The 16,512-nt window shown below is 36.5% G+C and overlaps 1 non-coding gene across 1 annotated transcript; it reads right to left on the reverse strand.

Moving 5' to 3' along the window:
• Nucleotides 1-14,390: 14,390 nt before the first annotated feature.
• On the reverse strand, nt 14,391-14,486 carry TRNAY-GUA (transfer RNA tyrosine (anticodon GUA)). The gene is made up of 2 exons: nt 14,450-14,486; nt 14,391-14,426 (listed from the first exon to the last, which is right to left on the reverse strand). It is a non-coding gene; the product is annotated as a tRNA-Tyr (tRNA).
• Nucleotides 14,487-16,512: the final 2,026 nt, after the last annotated feature.

Genomic DNA, 16,512 nt, shown 5'->3' on the forward strand with positions numbered 1-16,512 from the left:
AAATTAGAACCCTCTGCTTTGAAACAAGCGCCCTTCTGCGTAGCTAGTGGCCGTTTGGGTTCTGAAATCCTTTGATTCGTACTGTTTCATTGTTATAATACGGAGATTCTGACCAAGAGTAACTATGGCGAGCGTGAAGTTTGTTGTAATCAGTGCCCTCCAAATTTCTCCAGCCTTAAAGTCTCAGTATATTTTTGCAATTGTGGAAATTAAGTTTCTATGGAACCTCCACAAAGGTAGGTTTATGGGATTTCGAGCGATTCCTTGGGTTGTCTGAAAATCGTAAGAATCCCGGTGGCACAGATTAGTTTGAGGTTGGTAAAGGTTTTAGTAAACCGATGTAGATGGAGAAACTATTTCGATTGTGGGTATGTTTTTATGGAATGTGTTCAGTTAAAATAATTTGAATAATATATAAATTAGCATAATTATATTAGTAAACACGGTTGACATTGGTTGATTATCAATAATAATATAGAGAATTGTTAAAATATATTAATATAATAATATAGACAATTATTAAAATATATTAATAAGCGTTAATAATATAGATTTAATATTAATATTAGTATTCATATTCATATTAATAAATAACTTGTGATGTAGATAGTACAGATTAATTTGAGATTGATAAAAATTTCAGTGACTTGATGTAAATGGAGAAATTATTTTGATTGTGAGTATGATTCTATAGAATGTGTTTAGTCAAAATAATGAGGAGTTAGACCTTTTGATAAGAATAATCCATTTGGTGTCATCTAACCTAGATGGAAGCTATTGTTTTTAGTTGGTAGTTTTTTGTTTCATGGTACAGGGGACACCAATTCCCACTACTCCAAGATTTGTAGGAACCAATCTATAGTAGACAGGAATCCCAAGTGCTGCAAATATTGGTAGGCACCAACTACTTCACTAAATCTGCTTACTTCTTTACAATGTTTGTTAGTTGCTTTTGCTTTCACAAGTGTGTTTGTTGCTTCTTCTTTTACCAAATTTGTTAGTTGTTTCTGCCTTTTGCTAAATGCAAGATTTGTTAGTTGGTCTGAACAAAAACCTTTAGTATTTTATTTTCTCATAAACAAATCGCGATGCTAAAACTTCTCATACAGAAATAGTAAAAAAACTTGGTATCTTAAAAAAACAAAAAAACAAAAACATGTTAAGAGATAGAAATTTGTACTTATTTTTTGTTTTTTGTTTTTGGTGTAAGTTAAAATAATCTAACATAGTCTACACAAACATTTTAAACAACATAAATTTTCGTTCACATACCTAATTTTTTCATACTTTTATCTACAATCTAATAGTATTTTAAGCCACATACACTATTATACCATAGTGAATAATAGTTTTAATAATTTCGTTGTTTCCATACCACACATCAACTAGTATAGCACTTAAAACACTTTATATATATTTTAGTACTAGTGTGTTGTGTTGAATTGAGTTAGGAAATATCCGATAGACAAAATCAATTATTTAACCTTGATAGATTTAATTTTTTATTTCTAACTTCCCTCATAGAATAACCTCATTTGAATTTAAATTCACTTATAACATTTTATTTCTAACTTCCTCACAAAATAACCTCATTTCAATGTGAATACCTCATTTGAATTTAAATTCAATTATAGTTACAAGTTCCTAGCACAAAACTACTACCCACAAATTTTCCCTTAAGATTGTTGTTTCTCTGCCCATACACTATATTTCTCAACCTTGCCGGTAAAGAGTTTTATCCCACACATATATATGACTACTTTAGACGGAGTATAAGTGAGTCCACCATCATAATTTGGAACCTAGTTAAAATAAATGGGAAGCCATTAGTGACAACCTCTGAAGGCACAAACAGTAAGCCCTAACAAAAAGCAATCATGCCCCCATTCTTAACATAGCCAAGAGATTTGGAATAGTTCAATGAGGTGAAAAAAGTTGAACACGATGGATGTACTACTTACAAAATTTACAAAAAAAAAAAAATAACATAGTAGAAAAAAAAATAACATAGTAGAAAAAAAAAATAACATGGTAGAAAATCATGTTACCATGCATTTTAATTTCAGTAGCTTCTTAGCATTTTGACTAATTAGATTGGGTTGTGAAGATTTCAGAATTTGATGTACTTAGTTTATGTCCATTAAATTTTAGAATATTTTAAAAATCTACAATTGAATTTGATGTACTTAACTTCTATCCATCAGATTTAGAATATTTTTAAAATCTATCATTGAAATAAAAACCGCCTCAAATTGAAAATAAAATTTTACAAAACATTGATTTAAATTTTAGTTTTGGAGAGCGTTACCAGATTTCAAAGAATGATTTAAGAACACTGACCACCTTTTCTTTGATGATTTTGCATAACTATATTAGTAAATGTGGTTGATATAGGTTGATTATCAATAATAACATGCACAACTACTAAAATATATCGATAAGCGTTAATAGTATAGATTTAATATTCATATTCATATTAATAAATAACGTGTGATGTAGATAGCACAGATTAATTTGAGATTGATAAAAAATTCAGTGACTTGATGTAAATGGAGAAACTATTTTGATTGTGAGTATGATTCTATAGGATGTGTTTAATCAAAATAATGAGGAATTAGATCTTTTGATAAAAATAATCCAAGTTAATATCATCAACTTAAATAAAGACTATTGTTTTTAAGTAATAGTTTTTTATTTCTTGGTTTTTTTTAATATCTACATATTTTTCATTTATCTTATGATATACACCATAACTCAATCTTATTATCTTATATTTTACACTAAAAACTCAAATCAAGCTCTAAACAAAGTAGATAAAATTATACTAACACCTTAAACAAGGTAGATAAAATTATGCTAACACCTTAAAACAATGGTCATTCTTCTAAAACCCTTTAGCATTCAAAAATATGTTCAAAAAGTAATTAAAAACAAAATGGAGCAAAAAGGGTCTTAGAAGAATGACCATTGTTAATCCATTCTAGGAGCATCACCAAAATTCTTACAACACAATAAATTTATAAATTTAGTCCACGTCTTAGTTTTTATATTTATTCATAAATATGTTAATCTTTCTTATTTTAAATAAGTTAATATCTTGATTAATAAATTTTAGAATTTTTGGAGCTTTAGGATTTAATGAGAAGATAAATATTTTACAATGTTTTATTAAAAGAATGAAAATATATATTGGAAAAATTGTTGTTATTTTTTTTTTGCTAAGGCAAGAGTGGATCCTTCTATTCAAATAAAAAGAGGGAAATATTGTACAAAGGCGACTGCGGCTGTGAGGCCTGCCAATATGATAGGCCAACCTAGAACAAGGTCACAAAACGACAAAGCATAACCAAGGACATGGGCCCGCCAAAACAAACCTACAGTCCAAAACTGACCATTGGATCTAGAACTGATGATCTAGCGGATAAGAAAGATATTGGGTGGCCAACAAGCGCACCTTTTAACAAAAGAATCGGACCCGATGAACCCAATAGACCATAATCTATAATCTTATCGGGTCCGTTTTTGGCTTAACCTTTGATCACTTTAACCCTCTGAAATCCACCATATGCGCGCGATCCCGGAGAGGTCTTGTGAACTGCTCGAAACATAACCCTTGATGTGGACCCATCAACTTGCACGCATAATCTGGCCGTAGATTATCCTTGCTTGATCCAACGGTTACGGATCATATCACATGGGCTAAGAGTACCGATAGTTAGCACGCGATGAAGGCGGTAATTCCACCCCACTCCTAGCCACGTGTCGCATGGTGAGTGGAATCGCTCCCAAATGAGAAAAACCGCTTCCTGCTTGATGAGCTTGCGAAATACCGAAAACCACCGCAAGGGTAGTAAAGCTGTTCACCGGAATAAAAGTTGGGGTTTTGCGGTTGCCGAGAAAATCCAGGTTCCGGCTCATGGGCCACAGGGAGATGAAGATCCTTGAGACGTCTGGATTGCCATTACCCGCGTTAATGAGGTCGCCATAGACCTGCCACCTAAAAGGGATCACACTTGTGTCAAAACACTTCATGATGAAACCAGAATAACTGCACCCCATTATTGTGGCTCTGTGTCAGCAAAAACGGTCTCTTAATTTTCCTAACGTTGTTGTCGGTTGCTAAGGGCTCTGGATGAACATCCATCCTTCAACTTGTCATCTGTTATCTCCTCCCACCAGCAGCAGAGATCAATATGCTTATTTCGTACCCCCTCATTGGCAAGCCAGTCTGCCACTTTGTTGGCTTCCCTACAAACATGCACCAACCCGAGGGTTCTCAGCATTCTTAGGTGCGCTTGGATTCTTTGGTAGACTTGCAGAAGCCACCAATGTTCTGAGATTTTCTCAAGAGCAGCTCCAGCATTTATCCTTTTTACTGAGTTAATGACAAGTTCTTAATCAGCCTCAATGATGACATTTTGAATGTTGTACTTGAGCAGTATTTCCAGGCATGATTCCATCGCCATGAGCTCAGTCATATTGTTAGCAGCTTTGCCAAGATAATTGTGGAAGATGACCTGTACGTTTCCTTCCTCATCCCTCAAAACCCCTCCATAACCTGCTTCTCCCGGATTCCCTTTTGAAGCCCCGTCTATGTTGAATTTTAAAAAAACTATGAGAAGGGGGTTGCCAAGAAGACTTTTCTTTGTTTTTCTTGATAATATGCATAGCAACCTGAGGGGGATTACCCTTGAGCTCTAATTTCTTCAATATTATTGCCTCTCTTTGTTCAATAGGTTTACCTGTAGCTTCTCCTCCTAGGATATGTACAGTTTCTGTGAGTTGTTTAAGGACCAGTTTGAGGATGTTACTCACCAGACTCACTTTCTCCTTGAAAATCCTATTGTTACGCTCCTTCCAGACATTCCAGATTAAGAATCCTGGGGCCAACATCCAGGCATAGTTTATGGTCTCATTATCCGATAAATTTTTCCTCCAGTCCTTCAAAGTGGTGATGATGTCATTAGCATCTCTGTCTGTTTGCTCAAAGACTTCTCCAACCCAATTCCAAAGAGTTGTGGTAAAATTGAATCTATTCAGGAGATGATTTGTAGTTTCTTCTTGTTGTCTGCATAAGTGACATCTTGAGGGGCCAACAAAACCTCTTTTTCTTAGGTTATCCCATGTCAGAATCTTGCCCTATTGAACCAGCCACTTGAACAGTTTTACTTTCATCCAATGAGGATTTTCCCAGATTTCTTTCCATGTCTTATTAGTGTTGGGATGGTTTAGCCTTGCCTCTATTCTTTTGGCTTCCTTAAGGTTGAAGAGACCTGTCTTGTTCCTTCGCCATCTTAGTTGATCATTCAAGTTTGAGTTCAAGATTTGTCTATTGTCTAAAAGACCTTGAAGGGTTGTGGCTTGAGTATGCAACATGCCCATTCCACTATAATCTGGAAGTTTCCAAGTTCTCCATTTCTTATCATTCCTTGCTTGGTCCCAATAGTCACTTACCCACTTTAGTCCTTTTCTGATGGTATCAGTGTGAATGTCTGCTAATTCTTCACTTTGGAGATTGTCCTCCTGCTGCCAATTGTCCTCCCAGAACCAAGTCAGGTTCCCATTTTTGATCTCCCAGAAACTATGGTTTTAGACTAAGGCTCTGTTCTCCCATGCCCTATTCCAAATTGCAGAACCTTTTACCTGTCCTGTCATTCTGATTAGATTTTCCTCCTGCCATTCGCTAGCATATTTGTGCTTCCAGAGTTTTGCCCAAGGGGCTTGAATTTCTTTCAGCCATCTCCACCAAATTTTGGCACCAAGAACTCTATTTAGAATTCCTAGGTCATGAAGACCCAAGCCACCATGGGACTTAGGTTTGCATACTCTGTCCCATGCCACAAGGGCCCATTTCTTCTTTTCTTCACCTTTCCCCCATAGAAAGTCTCTCTGAATGTTTCTTATATTGGTCATTACACTGGCTGGTGCTGGAATGGCAGATAGCATATAGATAGGGATACTTTGTAGGACAACCTTAGTGAGAACTAGTCTCCTTGCTAGATTAAGTGCTCTATTTGTCCATTTTCTTATCTTATCTTTTATCTTATTAAGAATTGGCTCCTAGATGTCCTTGTGAAGTGGTTTGTCAGTGAGAGGAACTCCCAGGTACTTCACAGGTAGTGTCTCCCTTTGAAAGCCCAAAATTCTGGAAAGATTTCTTTGAATTGAAATATCTGTATTGAAAAAGAAGATTTTTGATTTAGTTAGACTTACCTCAGTGCCTGTTGCCCTAGAAAACTCACTCAGAATATGTTTGAATGCTTTGGCTTCCTTAACAGTGGGAGTGCCTTGAAGCATAGTGTCATCCACAAATTGTTGATGTGTCACTGTGTCCCCACCATTAGTGAGTCTCAGACCCTGAATTCTCCCTTCCTCCTTAGCAGCTCTAATAGCTCTTCCTAACCCTTCCATCATTAGAATGAAGAGGAAAGGAGAAAGAGGATCTCCTTGCCTTAGACCTCTAGAAGGCTTGAAGGTTTTGGAAGGAGTGCCATTGAGGAGAATTGAACAGCTGGCTGTGGTAACTAGCGCCATAACCCATTTTATCCAATCATGATCAAAGCCATAGGCTTTTAAAATTTCTCTTATATATGACCAGCTAAGTTTGTCATAGGCCTTTGCTATGTCCAGCTGCATTATCATTCCAGCCTACTTGTTGGTAATGAGTGAATGAACCGTTTCATGTGCTTGTATTATATTATCTAGAATTTGTCTTCCTTCCACATAGCTTGTTTGTTCCTCTGACACTAGGGTTGGGAGGAGAGGTTTAAGACGATTGGCAATGACTTTGGATATTATTTTGTAGATCACATTGCATAATGCTATAGGTCGAAATATGTCTGGAGAGGTGGCCTTCTCCTGTTTGGGGATTAAGGCTATGAAAGATTCATTGAGCGCCTTTAAGACTTTCTTAAATCTTCGAGAGTCTTCCACAACCTCCAGGATGTCCTATTTCACTATCTTCCAACAAGCTTTGAAAAAGTCCACATTGAAGCCATCTGGGCCTGGTGCTTTCCCATTTTGCATCTCTTTCACTACTTCCTCAATTTCTTCCACTGTTACTGGTCTATTGAGATTGAAATTATCTTCTCTGGTGACCAATTTAGGGATGTACTGAGTGAATTTTTCTGTAAACTGGTATCTATCTTCCGAGGTTTCCTCAGCAATTTTCTGAAAATGTTGGAGTAGAACTTTCTCCATCTCTTCATGAGTGTTTCTCTCTACACCATGTTGATCTGTAAGTTTCACAATTCTATTGTTGTTTCGGTGAGCTATGGTGGATCTGTGAAAGAATTTGGTGTTCCTCTCCCCTTCTTTGATCCATTGTACTCTGGATTTCTGTCTCTAGAGTATTTCCTCTTGAAGGCATCTATTGTCCCACTCCTGCTGGAGTGACTCTGCCATCTCTTTCCTTTCATCTGTGTATCCTTCTGTGATAAGAATCTGGTTTATTTCCTTTAGTCTCTTTTCCACCTCTCCTTTATCTTTGAATATGTTACCAAATTCATTTTTGTTCCACTCTTTGAGTCTGCTTTTAATATGTTTGAGTCTGTAGTGAAGCAAGAACATCTTTGTACCTTGAAGGTGAAGATCTTCCTTCCACCATTGTTCAATATTTGTGAGGAACTCTGAATGTGTGAGCCAAGCATTCTCAAACCTGAAGGGGGTGTTCCTTGGTTTGCCAAAAAGGGAGGCTTCTAATTGGATAGGCCAGTGATCTGAACCCCCAAAAGGTAAAATGAGTGTAGTAATGTTGCTTCCCCTGAGAAGAAGTTCCTCTGAAACCATAAATCTGTCCAATTTTGAGGCCACTTGGGTAGGGCCTCCTCTTTTGTTGTTCCAAGTGAAGATTCCATTGCTTGTTTCCATATCAACCAATTTCATATTGGTGATGAAGTTCTGGAAGGCAATTGAATCTCTCCCAAGTATTCTAGTTCCTCCTTTCTTCTCCATGAGTGATTTTGTTATGTTAAAATCACCTCCAAGAATCCATGGTAGAGCTGGGTATCTCTTCTTCATATCCTCCAGTGTTGTGAGGAGTTGAAGTTTGTCCTCCATTGGTTGTGGACCATAGACATTGGTGATCATGTAACATTGCATGTCTCCCACCGGTTGGAAAATCAGAGAAAGGTGATGTCTGGATGCCTCTGCATCAATCACACCAAATTTCTGTGGATCCCAGAGAGTGAGAATACCACCAGCAGATTTGTTTGCCTTAACTTCAAGATATTCATATCTATTTACCCATTTGCTATGTTTTTCACGGATCTTCTCCACTGAGCATTTTGTTTCCTGTATGAATACTATGTCAGGTTTTTCCTCTCTAATCCTTTTACCAAGATTCCTCTGTTTTCTTCTGCTCCCTAGTCCTCTAATGTTCCAGGTTGTGATTTTCATTGAGGTGGGGTTATAAAGGAGTAACTAGAAAGGTCTTTCATCCTTCCTGAATCAATCATGAGCTTGCCACACTCTAGTAGTAATTCCTTCTGTCTCTTTCTACCCCTCCTTTTGCCTTGATTCTTTGTTAATTTTCCAGTTATTAATCCTATTGAGGAGGTTCCTTTGTTTTCCTGGTTGTCATGTCCTCTTTTGACTCCTACAGCTGTTTGATGTGTCTTGTTAAGGAATATCTGTTGGACTTTATCCACGTCCTCTTGAGGGATGGAGTTTATTCCCAGGTTTCCGCCCTGTTCTAGAAACTTTTCCAGCTCTAGGTTCTCCCTTTCCAAGATCTCCTGCAAATCTTGATCCTCTGTACCACTTTCACTTTGAGTCATTTCCTGGTCTTTTTCTACAACCATGGTATTCAAAGAGTCCATCGTGTGTTCATTCTGTTCCTGAATGTACTCCACGCTGGTCTCTTTTTCTTTCCCCCTTGTTGTCTGATTCTCTGCACTCTCTTTATCCCCTTCCTCAACTTCTTTTTCTCCTAAGATCTCAAAGCTGTTGTAACCTTTTGTTTTATCATTCACACTAGGGCTCTTTTGAGTCTTCCTTCCTCCCCCTTTTCCTTTCCCTCCCACTTTGGTGAAACCTGTCTGGTGTTTTCCTTTGTTGGGATTTAGGTTTTCCTCCCTTCGATTGAGTGGACAGTCTCTTGATAGATGCCCATGCTCATGACATTTGTGACATCTGAATGGGATATGTTCATAGTCAACTGCTTGAACCCATTCCTCATCATAGACTTCTAAAATGACCTCATCTGGAAGGGCTCCTGATAGGTCCATCTCCACACAAATGCGGGCATAGGATGTATATTTTCCCTTAGATTTGCCTCTGAAATCTTTAAGAAATGACCTAATTTATTGCCTATAGCTTTTAAAGACTTTGGCATCCAGTAATCTAAAGGTAAGGAGTATAGTCGAATCCATACTTGTACCGAAGTGAAGGTTTCTTGTTTAGGCACAAAGTTCATCGTCCATGGCCTCATATAGAGCCAAACAGCTGTAAAGAAGTATGGCCCTCCTTCAAAGATCATGTCTTTGTCTTCCATGTTCGTAAACACCACAGTGAAAAAACCTTTGGATCGAAGATGAATATTTAACTCCCCCTTTGGTTTCCAGTTGTATTTTATCCAGGTGTACAACACTTTTTTTGATGGCTAGATTCCCATAAGTTTACATATGATGGCATAGTCAGCCATGTGGTCTCTGTGCGCTTGCAGAGCTGGGTCGTTCAGAATAACTCGAGGTTTAGTTATGGTCTTGGGTTTACAGGGCCCCATCTGACCCTTGATCTCTGTTCTCTGATCCTTGACCTCTGTCTTCTACTTTTTCCTCCTGACAGTCTTCTTTGTGGGCCCCTTGATCTGCATTGGTTTTGCTACCTTCCGCCCTCTGAGTTTCTGTGTCTTTTTTCTTGACCTCCCAAGGCTTTGGAGGTTTGTTCATTTCCCCCCCTCTTCCTCTGTCTGCTACCATATAACTGTAGGAGGGAGTGGAGCTCCCTCCTCCCTGTGCCTCCATGGATGCTTGGTACTTTCTACCACTAGTTTCGTTAAACCCTAGAACCAGAGCTTCCTCCTCTCCCCTAAAAACTTTCAAAACCCTATCTCGTTCCAACCGCAGTTTCAGAAAAATTGTTGTTATTGATGTTAAAGAGAGAGGAAGATTATTTATGTCTAAAATAAAGATTGGACGATGCATATTATTGGAAATATTGTTTTGTATCTTTGATGCTTCATTTGGATACTTTATTTTTTAGGGGAGTTTTATTCTAATTACCTACCTCAAATAGGAGCATAGGATATATGGTTCAAAAGCCTATTCTAAGACCTTTCCAATAATATATAGAACTCCCTCTAATTCCATAGGAATGAGGAGATGTGAAAGATTTTATCAAGATGACCCAAAAAAAGTACAAGCAGGCTAACCCAGTTAGTTTTACAAGTAGACCTCATAAGTGAATGCACACACTATTAATAAAGGGAATATGAGTGCATTTGAACAACATCCAAGCAAGAGATCTAAGGTCACAAGAGGAGTTGAGGAACAAATTTTGGGGTGATTCTTAGAGTCTAAAGGTAGAAGCAAAAAATTGATTTATCTCATTATAATTTCGGAGATATGGTTTGAGGAAGTTAGTCTTCCTAAATGCTCATATAATCTACTTCAAACAGGTGAGCTTGGTATTTTCGCTGATACTTTCTTTCTATGATGTTTCAAAATCTAAAATCTCAAGGATAATCAGAAGATGTATCAATACTATGGAATCTAGAGGGGACAAAGAAGAGATCTCTATCTGTTGTAGAAATCCATAATCAAATTTTCAAAATTGGATAGATGGGATGTTGTGCAAGTTTGTTCTTGGGAAGAAGCCAAAATCAAAAAGTTTTGGGAGAAGTAGACTTGATGAAGGAAGAAGTGGTAGGTAAACCAGGTGAAGGTAGAAACAACTAACAAATTTGGTAAAGGAAGAAGCAACAAATAGACTTGGTGAAAGCAGAAGCAACTAACAAACATTGTCAAGAAGTAAGCAGATTTAGTGAAGTAGGTTGGTGCCTATGAATATTTGTAGCAATTGGGATTCGTGTCTACTATAGATTGGTTCCTACAAATCGTGGAGTAGTGGGAATTGGTGTCTCCTGTAGGTTGGCTCCTATAAAGCAATAGAGGGGATTGGTGTCTCATATACGTTGGTGTAGGATGGTTCCTACAAAGCAATAGAGGGGATTGGTGTCTCATATACGTTGGTGTAGGCTAGTTCCTACAAAGCAATAGAGGGGATTGGTGTCTCATATAGGTTGGTGCCTACAAAGTAGCAGATGGGATTGGTGTCTCCTATAGGTTGGTGCCTACAAAACAGTAGAAGGGATCAATGTCTCTTGTAGGTTGGTGCATAAACACACTATAACACATGGGCAGAAAATATGATGGAGCGGATAAAATCAAAAAAATTGTCAGAAGTTAAATGTATTTTTTGTTTTGTTTTTTTTAATCTCGATGGTCGTCAAATATCCCACTAGAGTTCCTTTACCATCGAATATTCAATGAATGCCATGAAATTGTTGTATAACACCATTAATAGCTTTTTTTCGTTGGATAACGTCTAATATGGGACCAATATGGGACCACTTTACGTTGAGTTTAACTAATTATAATAAATATAAAATTAATATTGTAATTAAATATAATATTATTAATATATAATCAATGTATATTAATATAAATATCAATAAAATATATATATATATATATATATATTACTTGTGATTGTTTTGAAAGGGTGTAGGCCTATTTTGAAGAAAATAATCATTCCTTAAGGAGGCCAAGGAGACGTGGGATATAACATTCCTAAACTTGTAAGCCATATGGCCCTTTGTTGCCCCTATTGCCTCTACCTCAACCACCATGACTAGTGCGACCTCCACATCTACACCACATGGTACTTGAGCATATAAGACTAACTTTAAGGATAGACTGAAGCACAGTCAAGCAGGGGAGGTACAAAAAAATTGCTAACAAGGAAGGGAAAAACCCGATACAAGAAAGGAGTTGTGAAATAGGAATGAGGACACCAAGATGAGGAACAAAAACAATTGGATATTATGAAAGGAGTTGTGAAATAGGAATGAGGACACCAAGATGAGGAACAAAAACAATTGGATATTATGATTTGAAATTTTCAATAAGTGGAAATTGAGGAATTAAAATGTGTTAAAAAGGTATATTTTATGATAATTTTTATGCCTTTAAACTTACATAAAGTTGATAGTCATGAATTTAATTTAATTGTATTCACAGCCCCAATTTTATTGCTATGGGGTTTTTACCCTCAAACCTTAACTTATATAAAGTTGATAGTCATGAATTTAATTTAATTTAATTGTATTTATAACTCCAATTTTATGGCTATAGGAATCTCCTATCCTCAAACCTTCCCTATGAAATTTGAATTAGTGAGAACACAAACCCTGAGGTTTTTACCCTCAAACCTTAACTTATATAAAGTTGATAGTCATGAATTTAATTTAATTTAATTGTATTTATAACTCCAATTTTATGGCTATAGGAATCTCCTATCCTCCAACCTTCCCTATGAAATTTGAATTAGTGAGAACACAAACCAGTGATTTGCACCTTATAGATTGGATGGTTGGAATTGTTGAGAGAAGGAATGTGATTATTCTCCAAATTCAAATATTTTTTTTTTAATATCTTATAATGCTCGATTTATGAACATTCTTGAAACAAATTCACAAATGACCTTGCACAATTTATAAATATCTGAAAACAAATTCACAAATTACAAATTTAATAGTAACATTCCAATTTGATTAGCTATGTAGTTTAGATCAAAACTATTCACGCGCTTGTTGGAGAATGCAAAGCTCCAGCACCAGAGCTTCTATCACATGAACTAGTGGGCAATCCCAGGAACAAATATCGAACAATGCAAAGCTCCAGCACCAGAGCTTCTATCACATGAACCAGTGGGCAATCCTAGGAACAAATATCGAACTAATCAACACATATGACCACTCATGGCCTCTGGTTCCCAATCGTAGATTTCATAGCCGGAAGGAATTGGCTTCCTATTAAATCCCTTGTTCGAAAGATTGCATTGATTGTGCCTAGTTGTTTCCTTCTTGGGCAAGCCTTATTCCTGGTTTTTCTGACACTTTTCTCGTCTGTCACTCCCTCGTCGGACCCTCTTTCGGTTTGCCTTCATTGCTTTAGTATAATTCGCCCCCTCACCTCTAGACTTCATCTGGCTTTCTCTTGACTCTCAGGTGCTTTCTTTCCATGTGGATTCATGCATGTTTAAGCCTCAGTGCTTTCCCCTAGGGTTAGGCTCCTCCCTGGTCTAATTCACCCCCTCACCTGTAGACTTCATCTGGCTTTCTCTGGACTCTCAGGTGCTTTCTTTCCATGTGGATTCATGCACGTTTAAGCCTCAAGGCTCTACCCTAGGGTTAGGCTCCATTTCAGTTGTTCAATCCCTCCTTCCCATAATACGCTACCGCAAATATAAGAGAGAGCCCTAGGGTTAGGCTCCATTTCAGGTGTTCAATCTCTCCTTCCCATAAGACGCTACCGCAAATATAGGACGAAATTACCCAAGTCAAGTGAGAAATTGTTGGAGAGTGTGGATGCCTATGGGACATGGTAGTAGCTGGTGAATCTGTAGAATGGATCCCAAACATTGTCACACTGGAAGAAGATTCAACCAATACATTGGACGGGATTAACTCATAACCTGAGGGCTGGAACTGCAACACATAGAGAAACATCTGGTTTCTCCTCAAACCCATGCTGCTCGCCAGGGAGCAGCAAAGAACTGATAGCGGTCAAAGAATCAAACTCCCCCAAAAATTGGATGATGGACTCAGTGCACTCTTCTTTTGCACATTTTTTCCCTGTATTTCAATTTAAGTTTAATTGTTGCTTTGGTTGGCCTCAGAACACATAACAGTGGTTTTTTAATGTTGAACTTTTATGATATCAAAATGTTAAAAAAACACTCTGACATTGCCAATAGTCGAGCAAGCCATCATAAGTTTCTGGTTATAGTAAAATAAAGAAACTTTGCTTACCAAAAAAAATTTACTCAGACACTCTGAAATTCTGTTTTGTAGACATATTGATACAAATGCAATGTTTTCTGGAAATATTGATACAGGTGCAAATATGATTGCTCAGCAGGCCGTTTTGGGAATTTAAATAGCGAGTGATTCCGAACGCACGTTAAAATATGCACCGAGGCACTGCGAGACTAGTGAAAAACAAAATCTCCGACCTGCCCGATTCGAACCAGCGACCAAGGATTCCAATTATTTTGGGAATTTTCCAGCAACCTAAGGATTCCAACTATTTTGGGAATTTTCCAGCAAACCTAAGGATTCCAACTATTTCCGAACGCACGTTAAAATATGACTGTAAAACAAAATATCCGACTTGCCGGATTCGAACCAGCGACCTAAGGATGCCAACCAGGACTTTTAATCCCACTACAGTCCTCCGCTCTACCAACTGAGCTAAAGTCGGAAGCTGATGATATCGTCAAATACCAACTCATTTACCTATTGTTTATGTTAATTCTATTGATAAATGAGTGTAACACGAGGGTTGGTATTTGTAATTGTCTTGGGACATAACGCTTTGGATCGCTTTTGCATGTCAAGGTAGTGAAATTTGTTTATTAATACAAAAATGATTTGTAGTGTTTAACTTTCTTAAATATAAAGAAAAGATTTATAATTTTGAAAATAATTTAAATCAAGATTATTTTATATTTATATTTAAATTAAATTTATGTTAATTTATTTTATTTTAATAAATTTATATTATATTATATTATATTTATATAGATATATAATCTTAGAAAAGTACAGTAATGTAGTTTATTAGGGTTTGAAAATGTGGGTGGATCATATTTGATTACAGGGGTAAATTGGAAATGATATTTGTTTCAGTTTTAGGCATAACCACAAATAATTAAGTTGAAGTATATGCTTTTCTTTGAAGTTTTTATTTTACAATGGAAAGTAGCATTGATTTATTGATTGTAGCTAGGGGTTTGAGTGTCATTATTAAAATGATTGTTATAAGTTTACCCTATTTGACAACAACATCGCTCAAATTATTAAACTAGAAAAGTGGATAGTTTGGTATTTCCATGTTTAAAGAGAGCTCACAAGTGAAGTTGATTTCCTAGCTAATAAAGCCTCTTTAATCCCTCAAATAGCGTTAATAAAAAATGGGGTGAGAAACTATAACTCAATTCCTAAGGTAATTATGATTCAAAAGAATGCCATGTCTCCTCAACATTTATTCACTCATACTTTACATTGCCAATTCAAAGCTTAAATTTTAAGCATGGTGATGGTGTTTGGAAGGACAATCTCCCATTTGTCTTGCATGCTAGAATTTAACTTTGTCTTATCTTTTGTATCCCCTAATGTGATTTTCGATATGCAAGGTGGGATAATGAGGAAGAAAAGGAATTATACGAGGCTCACATAGAACGACTACCTCTTATCTCTCTCGCACGCTAGAATTTAACTATGTACTATCTTTTGTATCCCCTAATCATAGGGGCTTCACTCAATGAACCTTTGACATATCATGTGTGTTTGTGGCATATTAAACAGTACCATTAATTTGAATACATATTGGAAAATACCTCTAAAAATCACATTATTTAACCCCCTACCAATACAAACCCAATACACCTTCCCAATTTAAAAAACCCTTAATTTCACTAGATATTGTAGTATCCATTTTTTTCATTAACATTTTGTATACCCCTTTATATTTTTCATTAACATTGACCTCCATTTTTTATATCTGCCAATATAAAAACCCTTTACCCCTGTTATATGTTCAATATATTATGTTATTTTTCTTCAATATATATCCCCCAATATGAACACACGTGGTATGATATTGCTCCCTAGTGAAGCCCCCATGCTCATAATGTCATATTCAATATACAAGGTGGGATAGTGAGGAAGAAAAGGAATTATGAGATGCTCATGTAGAAGCTCAACCTTCATTTGGTAAGCATATCTTCAATTATGTGGATGGTTAAACCTCGACTAAGGGATTTAGTCTTTGTCTAGCATAGGTGGAATGTTATTTGTGGGTGCTATTATTTGGTCACTATTTGGGTGTTCGCCTCTTGAACCAATCTTTGGACGCAGATTTACGTGGGATGTAATTGGGTCTTCGTTATTGGGACATTTTTCATCATTTCTTTATGTTTATTTCTCGTTTCTATTCTTGACTCTCCTCTCTTTTCCCTTTTGTTTAATGTGTATAATATAAAAGGTCTAGTAAAGGGCCTTTTATATAGGCACTAGAAGAGGTTTTTTTGGAAGTTTTTTGTTTTTGTAACTATGTTAATACTTCTGAGGAGTAATAGGCCATTAAGTAACAAGGAATACTTTCTAGTCACAATGGTCATAGTGGATTTACTTTTGTTCTTTCTTACACAAGCACTTCAGTTTTGAGCATTAAAAACATAGAAAAGTTCAAGATATTCATAGGACACTTCATAGAAATGAAGATT

This window comes from Pinus tabuliformis, chromosome 7 (genome assembly GCF_031772625.1).
Source record: "Pinus tabuliformis cultivar Carrire ecotype Pingquan chromosome 7, CPIR1, whole genome shotgun sequence".
NCBI lineage: Eukaryota > Viridiplantae > Streptophyta > Pinopsida > Pinales > Pinaceae > Pinus > Pinus tabuliformis.